The following is a 22425-nucleotide window of genomic DNA, read 5'->3' on the forward strand; positions in this document are numbered from 1 at the left end:
AAACACTTAAAAGTGTGCACACTCATATGCTTTTGGAGCTATATGGTCTACATGAAGGGAACCTGCACACATAGTGTGCAGATGATTTGCTTTAGGTTATTAGTCTCCAAGGCAGATTGTGTGGGGGATCTGCATGTAAACACTTGCCTGGTATTGCAGGACTCACAGCCCAAGAGGAGCATGTTCTAGAGATAAAAAGTTCTATGCTGATTCTCCCATGTAGCTCTTTAAAAGAGACATTGTTCATAACATTATTCTTTGCTTTCTTCAGCTGCCACTGAGTGCTGGTCATGGCCTAAACTCCACCAGTGAGCTTAAACAGAGAACTCTGCTAGTGCTACCACCTGAGACAGAAGGAGCAGAAATCCTTCTGCATGCCCATGAGCAGATTATGGTAACATGTGGAATCTGTTCAGCATCAGCAAAACAGAGAATGAACCATGGTAACTTGTAATTGTACAGTAAGTCCCTCTTCACCCTCCAAGTTTTCACCATTGTCAAGGTTCTTGTGGGTGCTGGTTGTGAAGCAGCTGCTAGGAAATTGAAGTATCATTTCATCAGAAGAGCTTACCTAGGCACATGGGCCACATCTAAGCAAATGGCCCTATGATGGCAGTGGTCAAGGTTTGTTCCTGTAAGTATTTCAGCACTCACAGGCAAAAAATGTCTTTCTACATCATCATTTCTTTGTATGCTGTGGCTCACACTGACACATCCAGTGCCATTTCTGTGACAAAGACTTTGTCAGTGCTCCCTCCCAGAGTGAAGCCTGGCACCTTGTTTCACATTCAGATCAATGTATTTGTTTTAACTACTTAAATGAATTTGTTTCATAATTTCTTTGGTGACTTGAGAGGACTTCATATTGGTGACCTTTGAGGCTAACAAATTAGGTGTGTTTATTACTAAGTTTGCACTTGGTGCCTACCTCATAAATTAAGTACACTAGCTATCTTCATAAACATCATTTACATTGACTGTCTACTAAATAGATTACTGCTTTACCCCCTGTTCTTAAAGATAAATAGAATATTGGCATATGGATCTCTAAGCAACATCTCTGCCTGAAGATATGGCGAGCTGGAAGAGGTCGGAGTTCCCGAAAATTGAGCCACAGGATCAACGTCACAACTAAATCTTTGTGGTCACAGCTAAATCTGATGTCTAGCTGACCACTCAAAGTCCTTTGAAATAAGACCCAGAGCCAGAAGAAACTTCAAGCCCTCCTGTGCAAGGGCTGGTTTCCTCTCTCTTTTTAGTGGGAGTAAGAGTATTTTACTCTTACATAGGGAGCCCTGAGGTGTATTTAATTAATGCTCATTATGAACTCTGAGAGGAGGTTGAGACATAAACATTATTATAGCTTCAAAGCCTGTGGGGATCACTCAGGTTTTACTCAGGTCTCTTATGCTGGCAGAGTTCTTACTGACCTCCGGACAATCCAAATATGTGGAACAAAGTGTTTAGAATTTGGTCCATAATGTTCCTGTCTCTCTCCTGGGCTGGACTTGGCTCTAATCCATCCTACATTCTTTCAGTCTCATTTATTCATTGACTAAAGCACCAAGGGCCTTCAGAGGTGTTGCTCCACAAGCAATGGATCTCATTCAAACATTGCTCACTATCAAACAGTCTAACCCTATTAATAATAACTTTAAAGAGAACAGAGAAAGAGGACACAAGAAGTAGATTCAGTTAAACAAGATTTTTCTTTCACCCAAGTTTTATGTTCCTTTCTTTTATCTTTTTATCAAGGCAACTGTATTCTGGAAAGCCTGAGGGTACAATAAACAACAGAAGGTGATGCAATGGCTGCTCATTATTGCTTGATGGGTGAATCATCCTACTGGCTGTTATCTGCCTTATTGGAACAGATCACTCGAGGGCTGAACTGAACATGGGCCGCAAAATGTAACTCTGCACTAATATCAGGATATGATATCAGGGCTGACACATCAGTCTCTTTATTTCTAGATGCGTTTCCTTTCAATTGCACATTGATAAAATCAAAAGAAAGAGTGCCCATGGGATATATTAAAAATTATACCTGGGCCTTATTTTTAACAAAGCTCAGTTGGTACTGACTGGCCAAATCCAGCAACCTGTGCTCACACCAGTGAGCAGCTGTTCATGCAAAAATTTCCATTGTTTCATCAGGGCATCTCAAGCAAGCAACTGCTCCTTTTTCAGAATTAGTACAGGGTTTTTCCCTACCCCACCCTGCTGTTTTACATAAAATGCCACATCCTACTTAATTTTTATGGTATACTAGGGTGCTTTTTTTTTTCTCCCTGGGTTTTATGAACATTGTACTGCTGGGACTAAACCGAGAATGGAATGTTTCCACAAAAGATCTGTGGGTTTGAAAAATGCCAATATAAACATATTTTAGCAAAACAAAAATTACTTCTTTTATCTTTCTCACACATGATACCTAACCAACATGAAGACCTCCATAATTAAGATTCTAAGACCTGCCTTGCCTGGCAGAAGAGGCTGTTCTGTGTGTTTGTACCTGAGGTCATCTAACCAAATGACACTTTTGATGTAAAAATACTAACTTTTGATGTTAACTATACAATTTAGCAGCTATGATATGATTTTGGTTTGGGTATTCAATTATAAGACCTATTGTCTTACATCTGGAGTCCATGAAAACACTTCAGGTCCTTCAGGAAACAGGCACAGAGGCAGCAAAGAAAATTTGTGACTTTAGGAAGTGCCTCTGCCAAGCTGTCTCTAGTCAGCCTCTGCAAACCAGATCTTGTTTACTCCACAGAATTTTGTGGTATTTTTTTCCCTTTGTTTCTTGCAAGTCTTTGTGTGCCTTTTCCCAAACCAAAGCTTTCAGGGCTTGAACTAATAGCTGCAGTACCATCAGCTGTCCCCTGGGAGGGGGATGTGGTACTGCATGACTGTAATCAGACCACAGAGTGCCTAGAGCAGAAAGAGAGGCTTACACTTCTTGCTGAGCTATCTGTGAGGAATGAGAAATCAGGACAGCATGGACTTAATGAACTTATGCTATTGCTTAGAGACAAGACCCACTGCACTGTCCAGTACTCACATAAGGACATTTTCCCTCTACACCAGGGAAGAGATTTGTAACAGCAAAGGTGTCTAAAAGGCTTCCTTGGTCATGTCACCAATGAAGGGAATTAAGATGACACTCACAGTTGCCTGGCCCGAAGTAGCCATGCCATGGTAGAGCAAGGCAGGGCCACAGCACTAGGGCTGTAGCCACCTAAGGCAGTCCAGCAGCCCACAGGTAAATGGCATGGCTGTCCCAGCTCTGTCATGTCTGCCCCTGCAGGGGCTAGCAGCTGCAGAAAAGCCCAGGATCGGGTTAGGACTGGTTTCCTGGTTTCCTGAAGCTCGGTTGGCCAGCCCTTCCCTCCCTGGGAATAACACATCCATAAAGGAGCAGCACAAAGTCATGTGCTGCATACAATCTTTTAGTTTGGAAGAGACCTTTAAGATCATCACCATTAACCCAGCACTGCCAAATACACTACTAAACTGTGATCCCATGTCTTTAAAATCCCTCCAGGAATGGTGACTCCACCACTTCTCTGGGCAGCCTGTTCCAATGTTTCCTTACTCTGCCTACAAGAAATATGCAAGTTATCATCAAGGCTAATGATTCCCCTGTTTCTGTCGCTAAACTCAGCACTACATTTCCATGGCTGCTTGGATTTTGATGCAGAAGGCATTGTCCACCAGCCCCCCAGCCTCCTTACTGCTCCCCTTCTCATACCACTGAGAACTCAGAACCACAGCTAACAGGACCAACACATATTTCACTTGCTGCCAAGGGCAACTTAGGCTCCCTTACAGTTTATTTTTACCAGATTAAATGAACGCAAAGTGGTGGGACTGAACACATACCTCAAATCATCCAGGAGAAATTCACCACTCCAGAAATCACTCTCTATTAAGCTGACCCCAGCACAAGAGATAAAATGTCCCACATTCTTCTTGTGCCTTTGCCCAGCCTGAGGCAGAGCTGGGGACTCAGGCAGGGCCCTGTCCTTCCCCACAGAGCTCTGGTCCCACTGCACTGTGCACCCAAACAGGCCATGGCCATCAAGGAAAGGACAGAAACAAGGCCAGAGTGAAGCTCTGTCATGATACAGTGATCATCTTCATCTGGATGGTACAACATGAACTATATTTGGATGCCAGAATGTGGCTATGTGTGCCTGCCTACTGCCAGAGTTCCTTTCAGCTGCATGTTTTGAAGACAAATTTGCCTTTTACATTTTGTTTTGATGTCCAGTGGAGAAATAAACTTCTCAAAATAAGCCCTTTCTCCCTTCTGTGATTAACATTTCTCACTCTCTTTTGCTCTAAAAGATTTACAACGGTGGCAATGAATGCTTAAGCATTAGAAACATTAGAGGCAAGCCACTAATTTTTTACGAAAAAACCCAGACAGAGACATTGTGATTTTTTTAAGCTACATTTTCTCTATGAAGAAGTGTGTCCAAGAGGAAAGAAGTAACTGTTATTGTAAGGTATTCTCCATTTTGAATCCAGAAAGTACAGGAAGCTGAGCAGTCTCTTTGTTCATCCAGCTACTGCTGCTGATGGAGACAAAGCGAGTCACCCATCTACATAGTCTTATGTTGATTTTGCCTTTCTTAGACAAAAGCTTTTCTAATGGGTGGGGTCAGTCAACAAGGATGAAGGAAGAGGGATTTGCAGTTACTGCAAAGCTGAACTGCCTTCTGTATGCCCTTGGTCAGCTTTCATCTACTTCATTGCTGTGTACATTAGGCCATGGCAAAATCAGTCCAGAGAGAGAGAGGGAAGGAAATCCCAGAATAATGCCAACACCCTGGGAGAAACTCTGCCCATGAAGATAGGGAGCAGCAAAGAACCCCTGACATGATCCACCATCCAGCCTCTCCAGCTGCAGGGTGTTTGGTGTTAGTTAAGTACAAAAAGAGATATTGGTGGTTGTTCCCCTTTCGTCTCCATTTTGATGAAATTTCATATGGAAATTCCAAAACTGTTGACCAGCTCTGTGACCGGGAAAAATATTTTTGTAAGTGGGCCAAAGGTTTTTCCCTTGCTAATTTTCAAGAGTTCAAAGCTTAATCAAGATATCAACCTATGATAATTTTCAGTCAATTCAAAGGAATCACTGGTTGAAAATCTTCTGGAGGAAAACATGAAAAAGAAGACTTGGAGGCAATTTGAGAAAATTAGTGGATTTCACTTACTCAGAACAGTCGTGCTACAGAGGTCTTTTCCTGCACTTCAGCATTTTTTACATCTACTTGAAAAATACAGTAGAACGAATTTTACAAATTATATTGTATTTACATGAAATAGCTGTTGTGTGGTAGGCAGAAATAACAATAATAAAAAAGCCAAAATAGGAATGAGGCAAGTTAATTGCATGACAAGAAAAGACAGGAAAGTCCCCTGAAAACAGAAGCAATGCAGTGCTGTCCCTGCACTCTCTGACCTGAGTCCAAAGACATGTGTTAACAGCACACACCGCAGCCTGAGGCAGAAAAATGTGATGTGGTTGACAAAACTGTGGCATGACTAAAGACAGAGCATGTGAATTGTATTTATGTACTAGTCTCTGAAGTGGAGAGCATATTGTCGAGCAGCCTGAGGGAGCTGTATCATATGTAGCTCCGTGTGCAGCATGGTATAGCTGTATCCCATTAAGATGCTAGTAATGGAATATATTAAATATCCTCTTCAAGGCTAAGGGTCCAATCCTCCTGCTCTGAAATCAATACAATTTTTGCAATTTATTTTTGATGGGAAGAGAATCAAACCCTTTCAGCTGCTACTCTTCTGAAGGATTCACACGCACACACAACAACCAGTAAAACTAACAGAGAGCTGTGTGTTTTGCACTCCCAAAAATGCCCATCCATGGTCATATCACAGTGACTAAGGGTAGGCTTGTCTGGTGACAGATCTGTGACTGCTCTGCCTGGATCCCACCCAAAAGCCAAGAGACCCATTCACAAAGCAAAAGCTGTCAAATGCTCTCTTTCAGAGCAAGTAGACCAGCCCAAAGCACAGAAATTTGTTTTCTGATTGTAATACACACCTAGATGTATCCTAAAAGATAGTAGCATTTTATAGTCTGATGTTACAAAAGCCATCATGTGCTATCTTCATCTACTCCCTCCACAATATTTTTTCTTTTTCTTTTTTTTTTATCATCTTCATAGCTCACCTCCAGCTAAATAACTTGTGTATATGATTCTGATTCAAGATCTCTCAGGAAATACACAGAGCCAGAGAAATAATCAGAGTTTAGCACACTGGCTTCCTGCTCTGTTTCTTCAGGAGAACAGGCTGGGTCCTGTTCTGCCTTTCCCTGGGGAAACAGAGAGGACTGCTGATGTTGGTAGATCTAAATGGAGGTAAAACCTCAAAACTCAAGAAAAAGTGATTCAGAGGGGATTCTGGGCTAAAAATATGGGTCACATTTTAAAAAAGCCAGCTGTTGGCTTACAGAAAAGTTTCCTTTAAGCACAATACACAGTTAAGTTTTCCATTTGAAATGAATTGAAAATAAAACTCAGTGCATCCTGAAGGCTCGGAAGTCCTGTTGGCACATTTTAAAAATGCCATTAAGATAAAGACAATCCCACAATGTGTGTATGTGTGGTGGCTCAGAGCCAGGTGCTGGAGGTGGACAAGAGTGGTCCTCTCCACTGATGGTGGTGTCCTACATGACAGCTCTGTTTCAAAAGAGGGGGTCTGGAAGGAGCCAGCTCTGGGTCCTGCAGGATTGAGACCTAAGTGTCCCCCTGGGAGAGTGCTGCAGCAGAGCTCACTGCTTCTGGCCACAGCACTGTGGGCAGGGCTGTGCTGCTCTGTCAACGGGAGGGCTGGTGGAGCTTAGGACCTGGCTCAGGGGGGCTGAGTCAGAGCAGACCCTGGCTGGGCACAGTGTGAGTACTGCAGCTCCTTAGAGCCCACCTCCAGACCTGCTCAGAGCTGTTGCTGTTACTGGCAAGAGGCATTTCCTGAATATTTGTGGCCTGGCTCTTCAGCCTTTATAAAGAACAACAGACTGCTCCATTTTTGCTATGCAGGGATAGTGAACAACCTCATTCTTCCACAACCAGTTCCACAGACTTGGAGCTCCACTGCAAGATCTCAGACAGGGTCATACTTCTGTGACCTGGATGTCTTGGTCTTACTGACACCCACACTTTTGGGGTACTTTCTAAGAGGTAGATATATATTCCCTGTAATTCAAGCAGGTACAAAACCTGTAGCATGATAAAGAGATCGCAGGAAGAAATGTAGCACAGAAGGGTTTCAAGGTTTTGAACTTCCCTCTGTGAAGCATCAAAGGAAAAAATCTAGAACCTGAAATCAGAAATAGTGTGGGTTTACCAAGACAGTAAAGAGAATGGCTGACCTGAGAGCCTGCAGTGTCATGGGAAGTCCTCAAATAGTCCAAACATTAGAAAGGGATCACATATACACAAAAAGCTGACCAATGGCATTACATAACATGGAGAGATGCTCTACATTCACCAAAAGAGCAGGGTGGCCAAACCTGCAGACTGTAAATGCCCACATTCAGACTTCCTGCTTGGAGTGAAAAGTGTTTTTCACCTACTAGTGGTTTCACCCAAATATTGTCTGAATACTCCCACATGAAAGTAAAAAAAAAATTCTAAGCCTTTTCACCTTTTCTGTATTATTAAAAATACTTTTAAATGTATCCACAATAAGCTAATTCCAAAGAGATAAAATCATTCCTGAGTTATTTCTACCAGAAATGTTTATTCTAGAAACAATCCCTTTTCACCTGTAATTCTTAAATTTCTAATGTCTAAGTTATACAGATTGTGAACTTCCTCAATTTAGTTGTTTTGGGTTTTTTTATACATGTCTCAATTTTTTTTTCTATTTTGTTTGAATAATTTTACTTGCAGGTATTTTCTTTAGAAAAACAGGAGAATTCTCTTTTCCAAATGTTAAGTTCTGACTTTTGGGCATCTGACGAAATGTTTCTCCTCAGTTGTCAATTACAATTTTTACTTCCTTTTAAAATTTCTTTCCTTCAACTGATTTGGCCCATAACTTTTTGAGAGAGCCATCATCTGTCCTCTCTCAGCACTACCACCAGGGCTGGAAATACCCATGGGAAGCTTGGATTTGTCATGCTGCACTAAGATAAGCAATGTTCTCCAGACCACCAGGGCCTGGTGGGTCCTCAGTCAGCAGGAGTTTCAACAGGTCTTTGAATGGTGACAGAGAGGCCACCATTTTAAGAACATTTCATGTGGCTTCCTATACATATTACCTTTATCAGTGTATCAAGAGAATAGATAACTCCATCAGGCTACAAATATTTAATAAACAGCATTTCTGTCCACTACACTTGTGGCAGTAAAAAAAATCAGCACGCACTCCTCATTTTTTGCCTCAAAACACTGACTGTGATCTTGATGTTTGACTTTGTGGAAAGCTGTTTGAGCTAGGACTGAGAACAGGGGGCAGGTTTCAATTTGTTAGGCTCACATATAAGGAAACTGCTCCTACCACATCAGATCTCTGGCAGCAGAGACAGTACCATACATCTAAGTAGGGGAACAGAGGGTGAGTCGGACTTTGGTGCTGCAAATGGAGCTGTACAGATGGCACAGTGCTTACAAAGAGGCAGGAATATTGTCTTTTGATCTCAGTAGGAGGGTGGGGGCAAGGAGGGGGAAATCTGATATTACTCACAAGCTGGGGAAAGTTTCAAATCTCTCGCTCAAACAGGCAAAGTATTTGTTGCTGGGTTTCTGCTTTTATCCTTCTCGTCACCAATATTCTTCTGATGCCTCCTTGGTTTTTTACCTCAGTGGATTTGCAGTAATCTACAAAACAAGGTTTAAGATACATTGGAAATGAGTGAATTCCATTCTTAAATTATAAACCCTATTAGAAAAAGAACAACTTCTAAAAGCATTAGCTACTAAAACGTATTTTACTAATATTAATTGCTCCTTTCCATGAATAACGATTTTAAAAATCCTAGAGCGGAGCAACATTTCTTATAGGATAACTGGGAGATCTGTTTGGGCTTGGCCAAAAATTTATGAATCAGCAAAGCTGATTTAATTAGTGAAAGCAATAGATATAGGATATGTATTTGATAAAGCATCTGTTGCAAGAAGAATATGCCTTCTCCTTTCAGTTTAACCACAATATCAAATAGCTGTGCTGAAGTCAGTAATATTGCACAGAAAATTACTACAAGAATGACAGGATCATTCTATGCAGTTTTGTAATCAGTTGAAAGGAACATCCTGAAACAGTCAGATTAATAAATAAACAAGCAAACAAAGTAGTCTCAATGTGGACAGATGCTTTTAAATGAAAAATACTGCTTCTATATATTTTTATGTTTTTTTGAAAACCTGAAAACAATTTTAAGCGCAAAATATCATTATTCTTACAAGTTTTAAAAACCTTGAAATTCTCCAAAGAAATCTTAGGAATTTTTGCTTTCATTTCTTGTCAAACATTGTAGAGAAAACATCTTCTACAATAAATCCTAGTAGTTTAAAAGAGCAGTTTGTTTACATGTGTGTGTGTGCATTTCAGAGAAAGAAGGAAGAGCCTTCTGAGAGCAATGCCAATTACTCAGCAGATGAGCAATTCCCACTAACATAACAGCAAAATAAGATGACTTGTGCTTGGCCCCACAGCAAGGTAGACAGGTGTTACACTCTTATTTATTAAATATTTTCAGTCCTACCAGCTGAATCTTCATTGTCATGGAAGATAATACAATATGTTTTTTTCCTAACTTATACTGCAAAAGATGGATGAAAACTTAAAAGCAATCTTGCTTGATTTATAGGGTCTCAAACCTTTTGGCCACATTTGTCACTTAAGAAAAAAGTCATTTAACTTCTGTGGAAAGTTACATGTTAGAAAGAGAGAGGGAAAGAGGGTTTTCACATGGCATAACTGTTTACATTTAAAGCAGAAGAAAGCATCATCAATATTCAAAATTTCTTCTGTGTGTACTGAAAACAGGCTGATATTTATATGCCAAATCAGCAGAAGAGGTGGAAAAAGCAGAAGAACAGTGTGTGAAATGGTTACCAGAAATCCCATTCATACAGATAAAATAGCATGGATGAGCTGACTTTGAGGGGCTTTTGCATTAATTGGGTGTGACACTAGATATAAGGCTCAGTTGTAGAGACCGGTGTTGACTCTCCTAAAAGTTTGAATATTTAATCCAAATTCTCAAAAGAGAAAGCTTTATACATGACCTGGACTTAGAACACGTGAAAAATTCTGCATGCAAGCTTCTCTGGTTCATGAATACTTTTTTAAAGGCTTTTTTCAGTAAGTGAGAAACTAAGTGAAAGATGCATGAAAGCGCTAAAAAAATGCAGAACCTGCAAGTTGTATTTATGGTGGAGGATTTCTAGTTCTTCATGGAAAATAATAAGCCAATTTTCATCTCTTGGGCTAGAACTACTATCTGGAGATGATTCTTTCTCTTCACTGACTACAGAGGGAGCCAAGTTTCCTCAGTTAGGTTGTTTAGGTAGGTATCTGACCTCTTGTAGCTTAAATTCTCTAAAATTGTTGATGTATAGAACATAAGCAAACTAAAAGTTTGATTTCCTTCAATTTTACAACAATTTTGGTGATACAATCTTTCTGTGTGGAAGTGAAATCTTCAGTCTGTTTCTTCTCTAATGTGTTTCAATGTTTACAGCTCAGAAGTCTGTGTACTTTTTGGATGCCAAATAAAGAGCAATAACAAAGACAGGATCCTAATGTAGCTAGCACTAGCAGCAACACAAAAAAGTCATTACAAAGAGTGAATATAGTAAATTAAAAGCAATAGAAGTGTCAGCTACAGTTGATTTAAATCTATGAAATCTAAAAATCTATGGAAGTAGTAGCTGTGTGCAGCTGGGGAATCAGTTACTGAATGTTTTGTGCTTGCTTTTCTCCATGCTTACAACTTCCAGAAGAAACTGGATGATACTCTGCATGCAGGAAGCCATTTCTGAAGGAAAACATAATGACCATAGTGGTGGCAAACACCCAAGGCTGCAATGTCCCACATCTCCACAGAAAGCTCTGCTAGAGGAGGCCTGCACTGAGAAACAATTGCCAAGCCCTGTATGAGCTGCCAGTCACTCACATCCTGGTGAAGAAAGACAAATGGGTCAGCCCCAGACACCCAGAGGGTCCCAACTCCCCAGACACACAGGCTGCAAGTGTTACAAGACCAAATGCTCCAGATCCCTTGGGATATGATGAAAGATGAATACCTCATCTGCCTGTTCCTATTAGCACTTTGAACACATGCACTAGGGTGAGACCATGTTAGAGGAAACTGCAAAAGGTGGCACAGTGAGTGCTTTGCTCCAAGGAAGGAAGACATTTGGTGGACTATTAACTATTTACTTCACTTTGCTGCAAATGGGAAGAATCACAGGCTGATCCTATTTGTGTGACTTCTTCCCAGATTTCCTGAGTGTAACAACTTGGCCACTCAGTTCCTTTAGATTTTACAATATTTTTTGGTGCTACAAGATTTTTGATAGAAGAAAGGCTTTTTAAGAGCAAATAATCTTCTGAGATGTGAGACACCTTTTCAATAAAAAGCACAACCAAATCTTAGCACACTTCCACAGATATTTCAGTCCTGGCTCTGAATATGAATGACAACAGTTTTGTCACTAATTTGTGAGCTGCTGTGGGCTAGTAAGTTTGACTCTGCATAAATAGTGGAAGTGTCTACCACTGAGTTCAAACCAATGTGACATAAAAAAAAGAAGCAATAATATGCTTTATACCAACTTTGACATCATGATTATGTCAGAAAAGTAATGTGTCACAGACAACAGAAGCTGTAGGAGACAAAGAGCACGTGCCTGGGATGGTCTCTGAAGACAGATTGCTAGACACATTCCTATCAAACCTTACTCCATCATTTTGTTAAGAATGAAAACTAAAAATTACATTTAACCTTCTGTGATGTGGGAATTAACCAGAAGAAATGTTGTGTCAAAATCCATGCTTATGAAACAGAGTTGAGTGTCCGCCTGTTCTAGTCAGGCACCACTCCTCTACTCACACTGTCTTGCCTGGAATTTGAAACACTGTGTATTTGGGAAAAGAGATTAATTTCATTTCACTTAATGAAAAACTCTAGGAACAGTGACATCAGCTGAGTGCCTGCTCTTCTGTGCCTTCAGTACCAGGGGTTTCACCTTGCTGCAGCTGTAGACCTTTAACGATCTTCCTTTTGTCTAGACTTCCTCATAAAGGTAGAGCAAGGTTTCCCACAGCCAAAAGCAAGCAATTCCAGGTCATGCTGTTACATATGGCTGCATCAGACCTCTTTTCATTTGATTAGTGCTTCTGGCATTGCAAAAAGTAACACAGGAAATCCCTGCTTTGAGGTAACTCAGAACTAGAGATAAGTGATTCTGTATAAAAACCTGAGGCTGGTGAAGTGAATTTGGGTTAAGACCACAACCAGAATGTTTTTGGTGCTGTTCTTTTTCACACAGATGAAAACATGCACACAGGTGTATCATAATTATGCTTGACATATGCTTACTATTTTGATCTTTGCACCTGTATGTGCACCTCTGCAGACATTAGCAATTACACTCCTCACTACAGAGATAAACCAACCCATGTGGGAGTGCATAAAGGGGTGACTGATAGCATCTTTTCTGATACTGTAAGGGTTCAGAGGATGGAGGGGAAAAAAAAACAACAAACATCTTGATGCTCAGGGAGATGTAACATTCCTGTAGACAGAGGACAGCCCACCTAACACAAAAGGGAGCTGTTGCAATTGCAAGCCCACAACAGCATGGGGCTCTGCTGGTGGCAGGTCTGAGCACTTATTCCTGATGCTGACATGAGACTGAAGAATTTCAAATGCATTCCAGTTCACAGACCTTGGGAAGAAGAAAGGGTAACATTTGATCATTCTTCTACTAATATTTCTTTCTCCACTCAGGTCTGTGATTTATTTTTAAGGTAACATAAAGGGACAAATTTTTAAGCTAATCATGGATTTAATGCCCAGTGAAGGCAATTTTTCCCTAAATCACTCTTTCAATCTACAGTTACATTTCCTTGGATAAGGACAACACAGTTCTGAAGAAGGAGGTCATACAGAAATTGGGAAGCCCAAAAGCACAGGGAGAGGGGGAACATTCCAGTCATTACACATTTACTGGGGATTCAAAAGGGACTGCATCTAATTCCCCTGAAGGGTGGCAGATGGGGTGTGGGTAATCAAACAACTAGCAGAGTGAATGAAAGAAAAGATTTCCATTGATTTCAAAAGTTTCCACCAGGTCAGTGGTAGAAAGGCACATTGCCTCAAACGCAGTTGAAGAAGCAGAGAAGACACCCTCACAAAATCCCTAGAGCAGGAGAGGACCTGAAAAGGGAAAGTGCTTTGGGAACAAAGTGACAGCAAGCTGGCAGAAAGGGAGCTGCAGGGGGAGGTGCTGTTCAAAGAGGAAGGCTTTCACCCCTTTCATAACTTGGAATAAAATCTTCTGATTCAGATAGATGTATTTCAATAATTCTGACTCATCTGGAGGCAAATAAGCCTCCATGGCAACTCCCTAAACCTTGCTAAACACCCGAGGAATATGTTTGGAAATGCTGTTAACTTAGTAACATCCAGCTCAGATCTTAATGCACTGGAGCCCACTTAAACAAGGATCTTTCCTCTTGAAATAAGCAAACTCTTCAAAGAATTGACTTCTTTTTGCTCTAGAATATACATAGGAAATGCAGTGGAACTGCAGAAAAAATGAAATCCCTTCTGAAGAAATAAACTAATTAAGAGAAAGAGAAGACTGAAGTGATTCTCCTAGCATGATCTGATCAAGCAGGAGTTTTTATAAAAATAATGAGGGCCAGTTGCTCACTACTCTATGTGAATCTACTGTAAACAGCCTCTGGAGAAAAATATAATTATATAAGGCAAGAAAGCATGCTTCTGAGACTTCATTCAGAGAGTCCCAGCATAACTTCTGTGCCCTGGGAAGTCATGCAAAGAGGAACAGCATCTGCTGACCCTTCCAGAGCTCAACTGGCGAGGGTAATCTTGAAGTGGGAGGGAGGGAGGCCCCGTAAAAACCTTTCTACCTCTTTTAGACACTTGGAAAATGAAGTAGATCCTGTCCAGTTCTATTGCTGAGATCATGCAACACACTGCCTCCCTGAACATTCCCACTGGGCTGGGATCTTCCAGTCTCACTCACCTTCAGCAGGACATGGATGCAGATCTCATGGAGCAAATTAGCCATGTGCTTCCACCTCACATGCCCTGCTATTTTTGTTATGCCTTTGCCCCATTTGGTGCCTTGCCTATTCAGATTTCACAGGTCTGTACCAGTAGACCAGAAAAAAATAGTCTTTAAAACCAAAGTAGCTTCAGTAAGAGCCAATGGGTTTTCATTGGGTTTGTAGTGCTATAATTCAAAGCAGTACAATTCTGTGCATGTATGTAATATTTCTTCTGTCTCTAAACTCTTGTTCCCTCTATCTCACTGCATATCACATATAAAAATGTTTTCCACAGAAAGGCATGAAAAAAGCAAAGAAGCTCCTATCTCATACTTCTTTTCTGCAAAGCTAAATTGATGAATTTCAAATTCAATTGATGAATGAATGAATTATGAATGCCTTTCAGTTCAGCTTTAAAAATATGAGGACCCAATTCCCTTCAATAGTGTCAATTAATATGGAACACGTATTTGTTCATTAGAAAACATAGTTCATCAAGATAGAGAGATAATACTGTGATTTATGCATTTAAGTAATAAAGTAACTTTTCATTTGAAAGCAGAATGGGCCTCTACCAGGACAGCTAACATGGGAGAGAATATGAAATATTATGCAAAACTAAAGAAACACCTATACTGCACAACCCTTCCTCTTGTTTGTAGGGCATGGTGATGGGTTGATGCTATTTTTCTTTGTGGATTACACAGGTCACCAAGTTTTTACACTGTCTGAAACATGATAAACATAACAACGCTCTTTCTAATACCAACACCTTTGACTATAGAGTTAATCAAACAGGACGAGGGACTTTTTATGGCCTAACCACACCACATAGCACTTGCCAGAGTCTTTCATAGGCTCCACAGATGCCCTGAAGTCTAACACATAATTACTATTTTTCATCCATTTATTTCAGTTCAAAGTGTGTGCATAATGTGTTGCAGCTTCCGAGATTTCATAGCGAGATGCTGAGGTTATACCTTGCGTGCCCTGGGGCAGGTAGGCAGGCACCAGGGGGCCTCCCAAGGGTGCAAAGCCTGGGAGGATGGTGTCATGGATGGAGTTAAGCAAACCACAGAAGCTGGAAGGAACCAGACAGTGTAGCATTCAATGTACCACACAGCTGGGAATAGACCTCGTGTACGCTGTTCCCTGGTTTGTGTAAGGAGTGTGCTAATAATTAGGAAGCAAAGGCAATGTGCAGTCCAGCTTGCTCCCTGGGCCTGTTTTATTTAGCTGCCTAGATGCACATATGATTTCGTTGATACAGCACTCACAGAGACAAGAATCAGACCCTGCCTGGGAAGACCCTGCTGATAAAGGCTGGAGATGCATTCCCTCCTGGATCAAGATTAAAGAGATCCTTAAGGAGCTGGTTATAAATTCCTGACTCTCAGGTTGCTGCTATTTCCTGAACTGAGCTAGGGGAGCACAGTCCTAGCTGGCTGTGGGTAAGGAGATATTTTGCATTACATATGGATTGGTGAAACTGGTGATGAGCGTACCTTCTCAACACTCCCATACATCCCTTGATCCCCTTATTCTGGTGCTGGGTGAAATGGATCGGGCATTACTGCACTGGCCACCTTTCCCTAGAATACAAATATCAACTGAGCAGGTGTTGCTCCAGTTTCCATCTGTTGTATTATGAAGGGGCATAGAACTGGAGCAAGCAAATACGATGTTTCTCTAGATATGCTGGTTTCGATTGTTGATGCAGTTTTTAGAACAGTCTTAATCATGCAGTGTTCTGTGATTTTAGTGCTTTTGGGTATTAACATTTCTGAGATCTCAGTGTGAGACTCAATTATTGAAATGGCCAAGATTCTGGCAAGAAACCACAGGGAAGAAATCAGTTCTGTGAGGAAGATGCCAGGAGGCAAACATTATTTACATAGAGTACGGAACTACAGAAATATAACAGTATGTAAATTTTTTGACAGATGCCCTGTTTGGCAGCTGCTCAGAAGAAAATTTCATTCTCAGCCAGATCTGCAAAAACACAGATCAGTAATCCAGGGTAGAAGTGATTTGGTAGAAATTTTGGATGACAACTTACAACTCCCCAAACTACTACTGAATTAACAAAGAAAAAACAGATCAGGGAACTGATAATCTTTCTGGGCCTGAATCAGGCAAGGTCTCAAAACATGAGAAACCTCAGTGAAGTTGTCTGTAACCTACCAAAAGATTGTTTGCCTGATTCTCTAATCTAACACAAGGTTATGCTGAAGAAGTCAGTGCTTGCTGGGTTGCCCTGTTAAACCAGGCACAAATCTGAGAACTACTTAAGACCTAATTCTGTTCTAAAACTAAGATCACTAGTTTATCGTGTCTGTTTGGTGCCCTCCAAAATATTAATCTGCATAGGTGTGCATCTCACGTGGCAGCTGATGCTACCAGGCACCTTTGCTGCCTATAGAGCAGACACCCAGTGTGAACCATGACTCAGATGACAGATGAGAGCTAAGGGGGGACTTTGACTTGTTCACAATCATATCTGTTCCAACTTAAGCCTTTGTTTCTAATAGTATGCACTGAAATCTGAACTTTTATGCGATTTAAAAGAAAATTCTGAATTGTTATCCCGTTCTTCAGGAAATGCAGGAGAGAGAGGTGGTGGAGTTACAGCTTAAGATGGTGAGGGTTTAATCATATCCTGAGGGCCTTTGAGTATATTTAACCCAGGATACAGCTATATCCAGTCTATTAGTAGGCATCCTTATGTTATTAACAGGCTGATATGGTTCACTGGGAAGGTCTCTCTGAGCTATAACTAAACGTTCAACACACCAGTTGATTGGCAAGGGCTGCTTGCATTTGGGGAAAAGACATTTCTATTTTTGCTTGCCAGAAGGTCTCTGAGCTCTGCCTTATGCAAATACACAGTGACTACAATATTTCTGTGAAACCAGCAGCTTCCTGCAGTGGAACATCAGCATGAAAATTGTGTGCACTCCTATCCTGGGACAGCCTGTGTAAGGAATCCCCATGGAGGCTACAGGGCAGTCTTGCCCCCTGCCCAGGTCAAGAAAAACTAAAGCAACATCAGGGCAAATCTGTCAGGTTTTATTCTACAATGTATGTCAGGCAACACTGCCCTTCAGTTAAGGTAACTGCTTCAGTTTTCAGACAGTTTTTGCTTTGAAGCATCTCTATTCCTGCAGCCATAGCCCTGGGCATACTCCTGGCACATGTGCCCTGTCCTGCCACCCTATCCCAGGTGAGCTTCTCCCTCTTCAGGCAACCTATTTACTCCGCTATGGAATCATCCTGCCACAGTCTGCTTCCCTCATTATCCCTTCCCACCGGCCAAATGTTACTTTTTAACTCTAAATAAACGCTCTCTGCTCTGGCCAGGGCACATGCAGCACAGCTGCCCTAGGATGCAGGCACGGCATTTGCCTTGGTGTGCGGTGAGCAGGATGGTAAAGCCACACCAAAAGCTGAGAGCAAATCAGGCGATAAGTAGCAAAACTGTATTATCAGCAGATCTGAGTTCAGGATTTCGTGGTCATTTGCCTTTATTTATGCCTCCTATTAACCTTAGTCAACCATGACATGTGTTACACAGATGGGAAAGCCAAAGCAAAAATAGGCACAGCGGTTTTCCCAGCTCGTGCAGAGCAGCAGCAAGAGCCGAGCGGGAGCACCGGCCAGCCCTGGTGTCCAGCGGTGTCCGCGGGCAAGCGGGTCAGGAACCAACCCAGCCTGGGAAAATTACAGCCACAAGGAGAGAGAATATCCACGCTCATGAATGAGACCACCGGAGCATTCCCCTGAATCTCCAGCCCCCGGCACCCACGGGGGTCCCGCTAGATGGTGCTGGAGGGACGGACAGACCGCGGCGGGGACAGAGGGAGAGAGGGAGGGAGCATCCCCCGCTCCCCTCCCTGGCTGCGGCTCCCAAAGTGTTTCCTCCGGAATGCCTGCCTGATGATAACAGGATCCCTTTCATATATATTAGGCAAACACGGGCCCAAGGTGGGTAAACATCATGAGCAGACTCATCTTTCTGCTCGACGCCGCGACGGTGAAAGCCCGGTTGCACAAAATAACAAGCTGCTGAGCTTTTTTTTTCAGGCCACGTCTCCAACAACAAAGCAGCTTTTGAATCACACGGATTACACATTTAAAAAAGAAATAATTACGAGCCAGTCAACTGAACCGTCCTTCTGCACGAAATATAAGACTTGGTATCACCCATAAAATCAATGTCCTGCATATGCAAACCTGAATATTTAGATGCGAAAAACCATGTCAATTATGTAAGGCTAAGGAATTGTGCACATGCATGAATAGTCCCTTGTAAAAATAAATAATAAAAAAGGCTCTGTCAAGATATTAAATTAATTTTCCTTTTTGCTAAGAAACCTTGTATTTAGTTCTGTAAAAGTCCTCTTGGCAGCCTGAAATGTATCCTGTTTAAACAGGAGCTTGTACTCAAACACACTTTTTTTTTTCTGAATACTATTCCCACTTAAGCCCTGCACAAAAAGCATTGAGAAAGCAGAAAATGGGAATAAAGTCATCTTTGTTTCAACTTTTCCTGTCCCTTTTTACTTGAAGGGAAAACTAAGTATCTGATGAATGAGCAATCCTTATGTTACAGGGGAAAAGAGGTGAGTGACCTATAGACTTGAGGACTCTTAGCTGTTTTGTCCTTCTTCTAAAGGCTGGATGATAAAGGCACGTAGAGTTACTGAAACAACTTTTTTGAAAAAGGGAAATACTTTATATGTTTTCCATAAAGATCATTATTTTGTTAAACCACTAATTTATGCAGAGATTCATGACACTAAGCTCAAGTCCATTGGAAATGTTCTTCTTTCTGAAAGCCCAAGCCAATTTATCGTTCAAGGGATGCTCTTCTTACCACTCCAGCCAAGAGTGAAACCCAGACATGGAGAAGCAAGTGCTGCGCTCTTTTTTTCCACAGTGGCAGTCACTATGTCAGGACCTCAGTGGCAGGATGCACCTCAGTGCAGGAGGTGTTAGGGAAAGGAGAGAATACATGGAACAATTATGATGAAAAAGGAACAAGCTGCAGATGGAGAAGGTAGCTGTTCATGTAGTGGGGGTTATAGAGCTTCTCTCTGAGTGGAAGGCTTAGAACAAAAGATGTTTAAGGAGGCAAGAAAATTGTACATGTCTGCATAGCACATGGGAGAGAGTGGGGCTGAGAATAGTGTGGAAGGGAACATGCTGAGCCGTGTCTGAGCATTTCATTCAAACTGCTATATTGTTAAGACTCTTGAGCAATAAAGCAAATTTTCATTCCAATTAAAGATTCAAGGGTTTTAGAACAATCACCAGAAGAAAGAGAGAAAAAAGGCATATCCTCAGAGGACTTAGTAATGAATAACAAAAACAGTTCTTGTGCATTGTCCAAAATGAATGGTATTCAGTGTAACTGCAGAGAGAGGATTTGATGCTACAATCACTGTGGTGCTCTCTGTGAGTAGATGTGGGTTGGCCCATGATTGACAGAAATACTCAGCCCAGGTCAGTATCTTCTGGTCAATGTGTAACACAGGTCATTCTTGGCGTCGCCGCCTTATTGTTGCTGCTGGGGTGGCAAACACTGGAAGGGGCAGAGCCTGAGGGAAATTACCAATTGCTTAAAGCTGCCGGGATGAGTTCGCTCACACAACATGAATAATATTGCCCATGCATGTGCTTCTCTGTGGATACGTGTAGCAGTCTATCAGCCAAGCCTGCAAAGCCACTGCAACAGAGCAAAGGAACTACAGCCTGAGGAGAAAAAGAGGATCAGGTTGGAAGCTCAAGGATGAAGCACATGTTGTTGGAGGAGGAGGAAAAGATATGTACACTTCATAACTTGTAGTCATTGATGAGCTAAAGCTGCCCTACATTCATACATAAGCCAGGATAGAAAAAGTGGTTCAGAGCACCGAAGCAAAATTTACTGTTTTTACTAACTGCATGTTAAATTCTTCTAGGGGTAGAGCTACAAGACAGAAAGACTGTATTACAACTCATCCCCAGCTGTTTCCTGGCCCACAGTCCTATGTCTCCTTTCTGTGGGTATCCCCTTACCTTTTATTGGTTTATAAAGCCAGAACACGGCTGGGGCACCAACCATGTCCCAGACCTCTGGCTGAGAAGATGCCATTCAAAAGGGCAGCAGATAGGAAACCTTGGGAAAACTCTAAAGGCTGAATAGAATAGCTCTGTGCATTCCACCACTTTACTAGCAGGAGCAAAGAGGGACACCTCAGTGCTAACTCCGCTGCCCTGCAGCTGGGAGCCTGCTCTGGCCAGCCTGTGCCAGCAGTGGGCTGCTGCCTTCCCATGCTGACTCTGCTGAAAGTGCTCTCACACTCATAGAGTTCAAGAGCTCAGATTAGCTATCTTTCCTGTAGCAGACAAAATTCTGGATTAGGACTCTAGAGGCTTAAATTCATTTGTCAGGTTAAGTACAGACTTTGTGTGTAACCATCAGCAAGGTCTTTAATCTGCCTGAGTGTCGATATCCTTTGGAAAGGGGCAATAATTCTTCCCTAATTCCTGAGGGCTTGGGGAATAAAATTGGTAAATAACAGAGCAGTGCTCCACTACTGAGAGGAGGCTGGCACAGCTCTCCTGGCTGTACTGAGTTCCCTTGCTAACTACCCAGCATATGTGCTGCAGATCTGGGGCACTCGCAGTTAGTATTTTCATGAAACAGAATATAAAATCAGAAGGAAGCAGCAGCTACAGGGAAATTGCACGTCTTCTGACTAGCACACCTTTAAGCACCCTTCACTGTTTTGAAGCATTCACTGGGGAGCCATGCTCCCCAATTATATCTGATGCCTAAACTCAGTCAGATACCTTAGGTGCTGCCAGCTTGGGTACAGTCGTTCTCTCCACAGACACACGTGGAAACTGTGATAAGGATGTAGAAAATATCAGTACCAGAGCAAGGCTGCTTTAGTGGCATTTCCCAGAAACAAACTAAAAACTGAAGTGGGTCTCTCTTTCACCAGGCTTAGGTTGCCTATTCCTTCTCTTTAAACTTTGCCTGCTCCCTTTTTAATATTTCCCTTTCACACATTTTCTGCATGCAGGTCTGCAGGTTTTTTTTCCTGCAGAGTTACAAACTCACTCCTGCTTTATTCCTCTACTTGGCACCTCCCTGCCTTGGCTCAGAGCACGTAGGCTTCATCCCCTTGATGATCAGCTGAGGAGCAAATGGAGGATCAGAGGAGCAGGATGGCTGCTTTATGAGGTGTACCCATGGCAGCATTCATGGAAACAACCAACAAATGACCATGAGCCAGGATTTCAAATGCTGCAATATCTGAAGCTGAAGTGCAGGGGAAGTCATAGTCAAAGTCATAGTACCCAGGCATCCTGCAGTTTTGGATTTTTCTCAGTTTTCATTTAAAGCAAAGTTTCTAGTGTTCATATTCTCAAATGAAAGCTTGGAAATGGGAAGCCTTGAACATCAAAGAAAATAAAAGAATCCAGAACTGATTTTTTTTTTTTTTTAAATCTCATGATTTTGCCATCAACCTCACATTATGTTGGAGAGTAACTCGGGATTTTTGAGCATGAAAGTCTGGCAGGACTACAGATGCCTCAAAATCATAATGAATTGAGGCCACAGTCAGCTTTTGAAAAGGCTTCTCCCTTGCAGCTAAGACAATACCAGGGTTTTGCAGAACGGTTTGGTCCTCCCCACACAACCTCCCACTGGTGAGCTATCACCAGCCATCACAGACATGGATATTTTATTCTTTATTATCCCAGTTAAAGAGGAGAGGTATATTTTAGGTTCAAAGTGGCTGCCACACCAGTACTCAAAGGTGAAGACTGAAGGCTCATGCAGATGCCATAAGGATCTCTCCCAGGCTTGCCTACAGGGCCATCACAGCTTCTTGAAGGGACAGGAGTCCTGCATAGCTGCAGCCATATGTTGAATATAGTGAAGGCATATGGAGCTAATTATGTAAATAAACATCTCGGTCCATGATGATTCTAAATAATGCAAAACATAAAGAGGCAAAACACTAATGTTCTAACTAATGAAAATAGATTCTTAGGGTGATTAATTTACAATAAAGAGATGCTGCATATGTCAAAAATGGTGCGTCATCATATGATTTAATATAATCAAGCACAGCT

The 22425-nt window shown here is 41.8% G+C and overlaps 1 long non-coding RNA gene across 1 annotated transcript in view; it reads right to left on the reverse strand.

Annotated features, from left to right (window-relative positions):
• LOC129120148 (uncharacterized) overlaps positions 1 to 22425 on the reverse strand; it is a 168189-nt gene that overhangs the window by 19218 nt on the left and 126546 nt on the right. The window contains exon 5 of the long non-coding RNA XR_013182051.1: positions 8731 to 8864. This is a non-coding gene — a long non-coding RNA (uncharacterized LOC129120148). The remainder of the gene's footprint in view (positions 1 to 8730; positions 8865 to 22425) is intronic.

This window comes from Agelaius phoeniceus, chromosome 4, assembly GCF_051311805.1.
Source record: "Agelaius phoeniceus isolate bAgePho1 chromosome 4, bAgePho1.hap1, whole genome shotgun sequence".
Lineage (NCBI taxonomy): Eukaryota > Metazoa > Chordata > Aves > Passeriformes > Icteridae > Agelaius > Agelaius phoeniceus.